Consider the following 7243-nt stretch of genomic DNA (forward strand, 5'->3'; position numbering starts at 1 on the left):
ACAACTTTTCTTCATGCCAACAAGACTGAGGTGCCACATAGTCGACACATACAGCTGATTATGATGCATGTTTTACTATTGCTATGTTCACATCATCTGCTTGGCTTTATTACTGAGAGCCTGGAGATCCTCTGACGTGTGCATGGCTGATGTGAAGTATGATTAGTCCTACATGACATCAACAACAGAGGCAATGAAAGCTTTGTTGTTAACAGGTTGTAGGTAAAGTCAAATGTCTACTTCTACACTTGTGTTGGGTAAAGTTCTTCTCACTGCAGCAGATTTATATCTGTGCTTTCACAGGGCGTGATGTGGAGCTCAGCGCTGAGGTGCAGGTCTCCTTGGAGACGGCATCCTGGCTGAAATATTATCATGCTTCCAAAACATTTCAGCTTTTATTTTGAAAGAAACAAGACTTGAAAACGAATCCCCTTCTTCCTCTTTGTCTTTGTTCTTCAGAGGAGTGTCACCTGGACAAACTCGGGGCTGTTCTAGAGCCTTTCTTATTATTTGACTCCATAGAAATAAAACTGAATTGAATCAAACAAAAGCTCCCAAACAGCTAAAACACTTTGCTTTATTCTCTTTTTTAACAAATACGTTGAAGTCCATCCACAACAACACAGCTGAGATCTCCTTTGTAATCAAGTGTTTACATCCTTTGTACAGATCTGCATACAAAACAATCATTTACGTCCCACAGAAGTCTAGTTACACGTAACTATACAAGAACTGGTGAATGACAGAAACATGAGACACATGATCACAGGTGATAACAAAAAGAGAAAGAATTCATGTGTTAGTGATGTTTTTCAGCCCTGATGGCTCATGTTGGAGAAACAAGCTGAGGTACGTGGAAAGTTCACACACACAAGTGGGCGTGAGCGCACACACAGAGAGAAACACAACTGAAGCATCTGTTTGCTGTTTCTGCTTTCATCATCTCTGCTGCTGTGTCAGGCTGGGGTCTCTCAGTGACGTGGTTGAGGTGAAGTATGACGAGTATCCCTGATTCAGTCCATCGAGACAAAGGGCAAAGAAAGCTGTTGTTAACAAACTCTATGGTGATGTGGCATTTAGCTCTGACTCTACGCTCTGCTGAATCCTTTGAACCTGCTGATCAGTAAAGCTCTACGTGCTGCAGCAGATTGACCTCATCTGTGTTCACAGGTGTGGACCTCAGCGCTGAGGTGCAGGAGACTTTCATTCAGTTCTCCCTGCAAACAGCATCCAGCCTGGAAATACTGTCATCTTTCCCACAAATGGTGCTCTTATCTCAGAGAAGAAGTCTGATGGAAATAACTGCAATCAACAGTGATGTTCTGCACAGATCACTTTTCCATTTTGCTCTCTAGATGAGTCCCAGCTGCCTGACCTTGTGTCCAGGTGATCGTCTCACTGAGGAGCTTTTGTTCTGAAAATCTCACGTCCATCACCTGTTTCCTTTTTACTATCTCTGCTCTTTCTTTATTCACAATGCTCATAATATCACACAATTATATTCATCACCTGCATGTTTTTATCCAGCTGCTGTTAGAACCAAACAAATAAAAAGGATGAAAAGCCTGAAATCCTTTGATTTATTACATTTGAAACAAATATGAGAGCATCCCTAACAGCACAGCTGAGACCTTTGTTTTAATCAAGCCTTTGTATCGACACACTTGTAAAGATTCATATACAAAACATAATAGAATAAATCAATATAAAATACACATAATCACAAAAATGCAGCCATGTTGTGAGTTTGCATGTAAAACATGCATGTTTCCCTTTGTACAGGCAGATTTACAGCAGACAAAGCAACACGCTGATCGACTTTGACCGCTGCAAAAACAAAATACCCACCAAGTCTGAAGTCGATCAGAGGAACTGTTGACAGACTGACAGACAAACAGATGCTTGATTCATTAGTGCGATTAAATGTTCTTCTTTAGCAGCATCACTTCATGTGTTTGTGTTCCAGGAATAAAGGTCTGTTTAAACTGGACGTCTCCTCAGCATCACTCGTGCTGTCGTGGTTTCAAAGCTGTGCAGAAAGAATCTGAGGGATGATACAGAGGTGACCAAAGTTACAAACATCCAGCTGTGCTGCAAATGTTTGCAGAGCTCCAAACTCTTTGGCTTTCTGCAGAGCAAGTATGGAAGAAGCACCTGAGCTAACTTCAGTTTAGACGATATGAGGAAAAATGCTGCTTCCCAAAGTTTCCTACAAGTATCCAGTTTATATTTAGAGAAGCGAAGGCTCTTTATCCTGACAACTACTCCCTGGTGGATCCCTGTCCTGTGACAGCAGCAAAGACTGTGTATCAGTATCATCAAAGCCACTTCAATAACCAGTGTTTAAAGCTCTCTAGCAGATGGACTTCAGTGGCAGCAGCCTCTGTCTGCTGTGTACAGAAGGTTCTCTGATGAAGCACACAGCAGATGCTGCACTACAACAGCAGCAGCAGCTCAGCTTCAGTTTGCTTCAACGCCCTTTTTGACCTGTGAAACAGCAGAAAATGAAACATTTCAACACCTGTTTGTTAGCGTGAGCTATTCTGCTGTTTTTCATCATTTCACAGGTGAAATAAAATCACAGTAATTTACTTCCTGTAGGAGTGATCGTGTCCAGCCTGACTGAGACCATGTGCTCCATCCTGCACAGGTAATAAACCTCTGACATGAAGGGCTGTCAAGTAGTTTTTAGACAAATGGGGGTAAAAGAGACGTTAAAAGCTTAAAGAGAAACTACATTTTCTAAGAACTGTCTGACGTTCACCTCTCACTCTCAGAAAGTATACAGACTTTCTTTGATTCACTAGTGAGATAAAATGCATTTCTTGGACAACATGACTTTGATATATTTGTTTTCCAGGAGCAAAGGTCTGTTTATACTGGCGAGTGATGCAGGCAGGAGGACTCTTTACACTGTGACTGACTAATCAATCTCTTCATCATGACTTCTGCTGTCGTGGTTTTAAACCTGCGCAGTGGAGAAAAGAAGCTGAAAGAAGCTTCCTGCAAGTATCTGACGTGTCTTTAAAGAACTAAATCCTCCTCATCCTCACAGATACTCCCTCCTTAACCAGGTTCTTAAACTAGCTAACAGGTGGAGCGACACCACTGCGTACCAAAGGTTATAAAGTTAACCACACAGCAGACGCTCTCGGTGCGTCAGCTGTGTGGAATCGAGTTGTTCTTGCATTAATACACATACTGAAGGAACTGCCATGAGAAAGGAGAACTGAAGCTTTGATGCTAAAGCTAAGAACCTTTTGTTCACACTGGCAAGTGTTCAATGTTACCATTTATGCCAGTTTATTAATAAAGTACTTTTAAAAACAGCAGCAGGGCTGACAAAAGTGCAATAAAACCAAAAATCTATGAAACAGCAAATAATGAAATATTTTCATTTCAAGACCTTTTTATTAACTCTTCTCCGGCCTTTATAGCACATTTACTTGTCTTACACTCTTTCAGTTGATATGAGTGACCAATATCTAATTCATTAGCTCACTAGTGCTTTACTGTTATATTCAGTCTGCTGACTGAGATCAGGTGACATTAAAAACATCGCTAGTGAATGAAATGTGAAAACAAAAATCACTGTGATCAAAGCTCTCTTGTTTGCTCTGAGGCACTAAAGCCTGCACAGGTAATAAGCTTCTTGGCTTTAAGTGAGGATTTCCATTCGTTTGCAAGCAAATGAAGAAACAAAAGTTTGTACGGACTTTAGCGCCCTGTTGTCCTCATGTGTGGACGTCACATTTTGGGATGTTTAGACCAAAATACAAAGTTTTGCTCCACAAGGACCTGATTTGCACTTACGAGGTCATTGTCCTGCCTCTGTTCTATCGACATTTAAAGCGAATATCCTCATATGTGGATCTCATTTCTCTCAGAAACAAAGTTCTGGTAATTCTTTGTTTGTACATGAATCAGGTCCCAAACAGCCCAAATAGCAAAGAGACTTTAAAAATGCATGAATGAGTTCAGGTCTTAGGAGGTTAAAGCTCTAAAAGAGAAACTCCAGTGAAACAAGTTGAGGTGACCACGTGTGTCGTGTGTGTTGTTGTCACATGTTACTCTGCACTCCAGCAGGTGCCGACAGGTTAATCTGGCCCTGCTTTGTTTGTCCTTTTGGAGCAAAAAGCCTGTTTTTCTTGTGTTTTTAACTACATTTGATCATCACGTTGCTGATATCGTCTGATCTGCATCCCGACTGCTAAGTTTGTGTTATTTAGGTTGTTTCTTTGAATGTTTCTCTTGCTAACTGTCTGAGGTTCACCTCTCACAGAGTGAACATAATTCTGCCCTTGTAGGATTAAACTTTGTGGTTGCAAAACCGTCCATTTGTTTACCAGAACTGACATGTTTCTGAATCCATCCCAGAGCCGAGGGTTTGTGTAAGTGGGTTTTTAGTGTGGGTGTCCGTGCTGGCAGGGAGGCAAAAGGTGATTTCAGTGTCTACTATATAAAGAGGCAGCAGCTTCCAGATCTTCATCTGTGTTCTCCTCCATCATCATTTCACTCATCACATGGCTTCACATCTCAGCCTTCTGGGAGTGGTGCTGTGCTCCTCATGGTTTCTGCTTCTGAAATCCCACCTCAGGCAGACTTTGATTTACAGGCAGCAACAGTCATCCATAATGGTTCTTATTTTACCGCCCATCTAGTTTCATAACCACATGTCCAACTTAGGGTTGCAGGAAGGGGAGCTTCAGTATATGTTCACGTACTGTGTTGTGTGATATACTATAAGTGTTTGTCCCATAAGTATTTGGACAATGAACTCTGCTGTAGATGTGTCTCTGTCCAAAGTAAAACAATCAGGATGTGTTGAAGTGCAGAATCAGAGTTTTAATTCGAGGGATTTAACAAAAGAACTGCTTTAACTGCTTCCTGGCTGCGTTCAGCTGTTACTCACAGGGCACCACAGTGGGTGACTGTTCATGTGTGATTGGACACATTTTTAGGCCTGATGCCATTTCTGACACAACCCCAAAGAGATGTTTTGTCTCCTCCTGAGATTCAGCCGCTGAGCTTCCACTTGGTAGGCAAATGTGTAAAGAACTATATTCAGGGGCGTTTTTAGCCCGTTTTGGGGGGTGCTTCCCAAAATGGATCAAAGCACCCCCAAAGATTTCTTACTTTTTTGACCATATTTGGTGTTTGTGTGATACACTACAAAAAATATAGAAAGTATACAGTACTTGGTTGAGATCTTTTAACAACAGAAGTATAGATAACCCCCCTCCCAGAATGGTTTGTTCCAGCTCTCCCCTGCTCTGGCTCTGGTGCCCTTTGTGCCAGAGAGATGGTGGCTGAGACGCAGCAGAGCGGAGGTGGAAGTGCCTGGCTTAAAACAGGACATGTTAGCTGCATTTAACCTTCAGTTACTCTTTATATAGTTGGTAGGAGTCAGACCATGTTTCTGTTTACCTGAAAAACATTACACCAGGTAACCTGCTGGGTTAAAAACGTGTTTTCTGACGATGTTTGTCCGTAGCTGCTGTTGTTACCACTGTCCTGTTAGAAAAGGAAGGAATAAGAGAAGCTGCTCACTTTGTCATATGTGCCGATATTAAACCCAAGGTACTTACTAGCTAACTGACTGGATTCCCATTAACCTTATAACTCCTGTTGTGTGTGTGTGTGTGTGTGCCAGTCAGGTTCATAATGGATATAAGGACGTTTCTTCAAAAAAAGCAGCAACATTCAGGTAAAAATGAAAGAACAAATGATCCGTCAATAAAGGATAATGTTGGATCAGTGTTTCAGTATTTATGTCTTTTATTTGATGTCCATGTGTTTGGTTATTTGCCTTTTGGTTGAAAGTACACTGAGGGAGGACTTTTTTATTAGTGGTTTCAAAAGTATTTTTTCATATTAATGTAATTTTTTCATCTAATACAATCTATTTGTGTAGCCACTAAGACTGGTGGACCTAAATCTTCACCTCCAAGTCCGTTCACATACAAGAGGAAGGGGAGTGAGCGGGTCAGCGCTCAGGGCACAGAAACTAAGCTGGCTTCAAACACCATTTATTTCCATAAAAAAAACACAGCCAGAGTCACAAATACAAGATAAAATTCCCCGTATACAATAAAAATATTGTTGCAACCCGCTAAAAACCCTGCCGCCAGAAATAACTATACACTATTAAAACAAGGCTAAAACATGTTTCCCATATGCTAAAATTACCCTCCCACAGTCCCATAATCCCACAGTCCAGCCACACATGGGCGAGTGGTCCTTATATGAAAGAGACAGGAGAGGAACTTCTCTTCCAGCATGGTAAGACTCGTCAGCAGCAGACCAGGGAGGAGGCTCCTATCGCAGACCTGTCTCCTCCTGACAGCGCGTCGCCGCACAGTCCCGCCCCACTCCACACCTGAACACGGACTCCCTCGTCTCACCGTCAGATGCAGGCAGAAGGGCATCCCTGCCCTGTTGTGCATTGCAGCCATCGCCACCCACTGTTGCTGTTCCTGCGTGGGGAGTGGATCGCCGAACGACTCGCGGCGCCCCACAGTCAGGCAGCAGTTCCTTCCACACACGTGCGGGCTTGCAGGCGTTCCTTTTTCTCCTGCTCACCTTTCGTGCGTCACTCCTCTCTTTGTCTCTGCGCTCACCATCCCCTTTAACAGGTCAACCTGGCGGCTGATAGGCCACCTTGGGGAACGCCCCCACCTCACAGGTGCCTACAATTGTCTGTTTAGTCCACAGTGGATTAAAGGAACATGGTACAACATTAACACACATAATATAAATATGAGGATAAAACCATGCCGTATAAATATCAATAAACAAACATGCAATATAAATATCACAATAAAATCATGCAAATAAAATCAACACTATGTACCAATACACAGATTGATAAAACATAAAAACACAAATTTCCACTGTGTGACATCTGCGTATGATTATCAGCTCAAAGAGGGAGAGAGGAAAGAGGGAAAGAACAAGGTCAGGAAGAATCAGGTAAGGAAGCAGACAGGGAGCAGTGACAGTTACAGCAGAAACTGTTAAACTGCTTGAGAGAGTTGATCACCAAACACTGATAGATTTGCCAACCTCAAGGTGAGGTGACGTTAAAATAAAAGAAACAATCTGCAGAGCCGAGACAAGGCTAATCAGGTACTGGCTGAAGCATGTTTATTAAATTGTGTTAAAATGTACAAAACAGTGATGTCATGTTTTGAGACTTGATGAATTTAAGAATCTTATGATTTAATACAGAAATTTGCAGACT

The 7243-nt window shown here is 42.1% G+C and overlaps 1 long non-coding RNA gene across 1 annotated transcript; it reads right to left on the reverse strand.

Annotated features, from left to right (window-relative positions):
* Positions 1-552: 552 nt before the first annotated feature.
* Positions 553-2271, reverse strand: LOC120743049. The gene is made up of 2 exons (XR_005698036.1): positions 2165-2271; positions 553-1414 (listed from the first exon to the last, which is right to left on the reverse strand). It is a non-coding gene; the product is annotated as an uncharacterized LOC120743049 (long non-coding RNA).
* Positions 2272-7243: the final 4972 nt, after the last annotated feature.

Source organism: Simochromis diagramma, unplaced genomic scaffold, assembly GCF_900408965.1.
Source record: "Simochromis diagramma unplaced genomic scaffold, fSimDia1.1 OVJJ01000037.1, whole genome shotgun sequence".
In the NCBI taxonomy this organism is placed as follows: Eukaryota; Metazoa; Chordata; class Actinopteri; order Cichliformes; family Cichlidae; genus Simochromis; species Simochromis diagramma.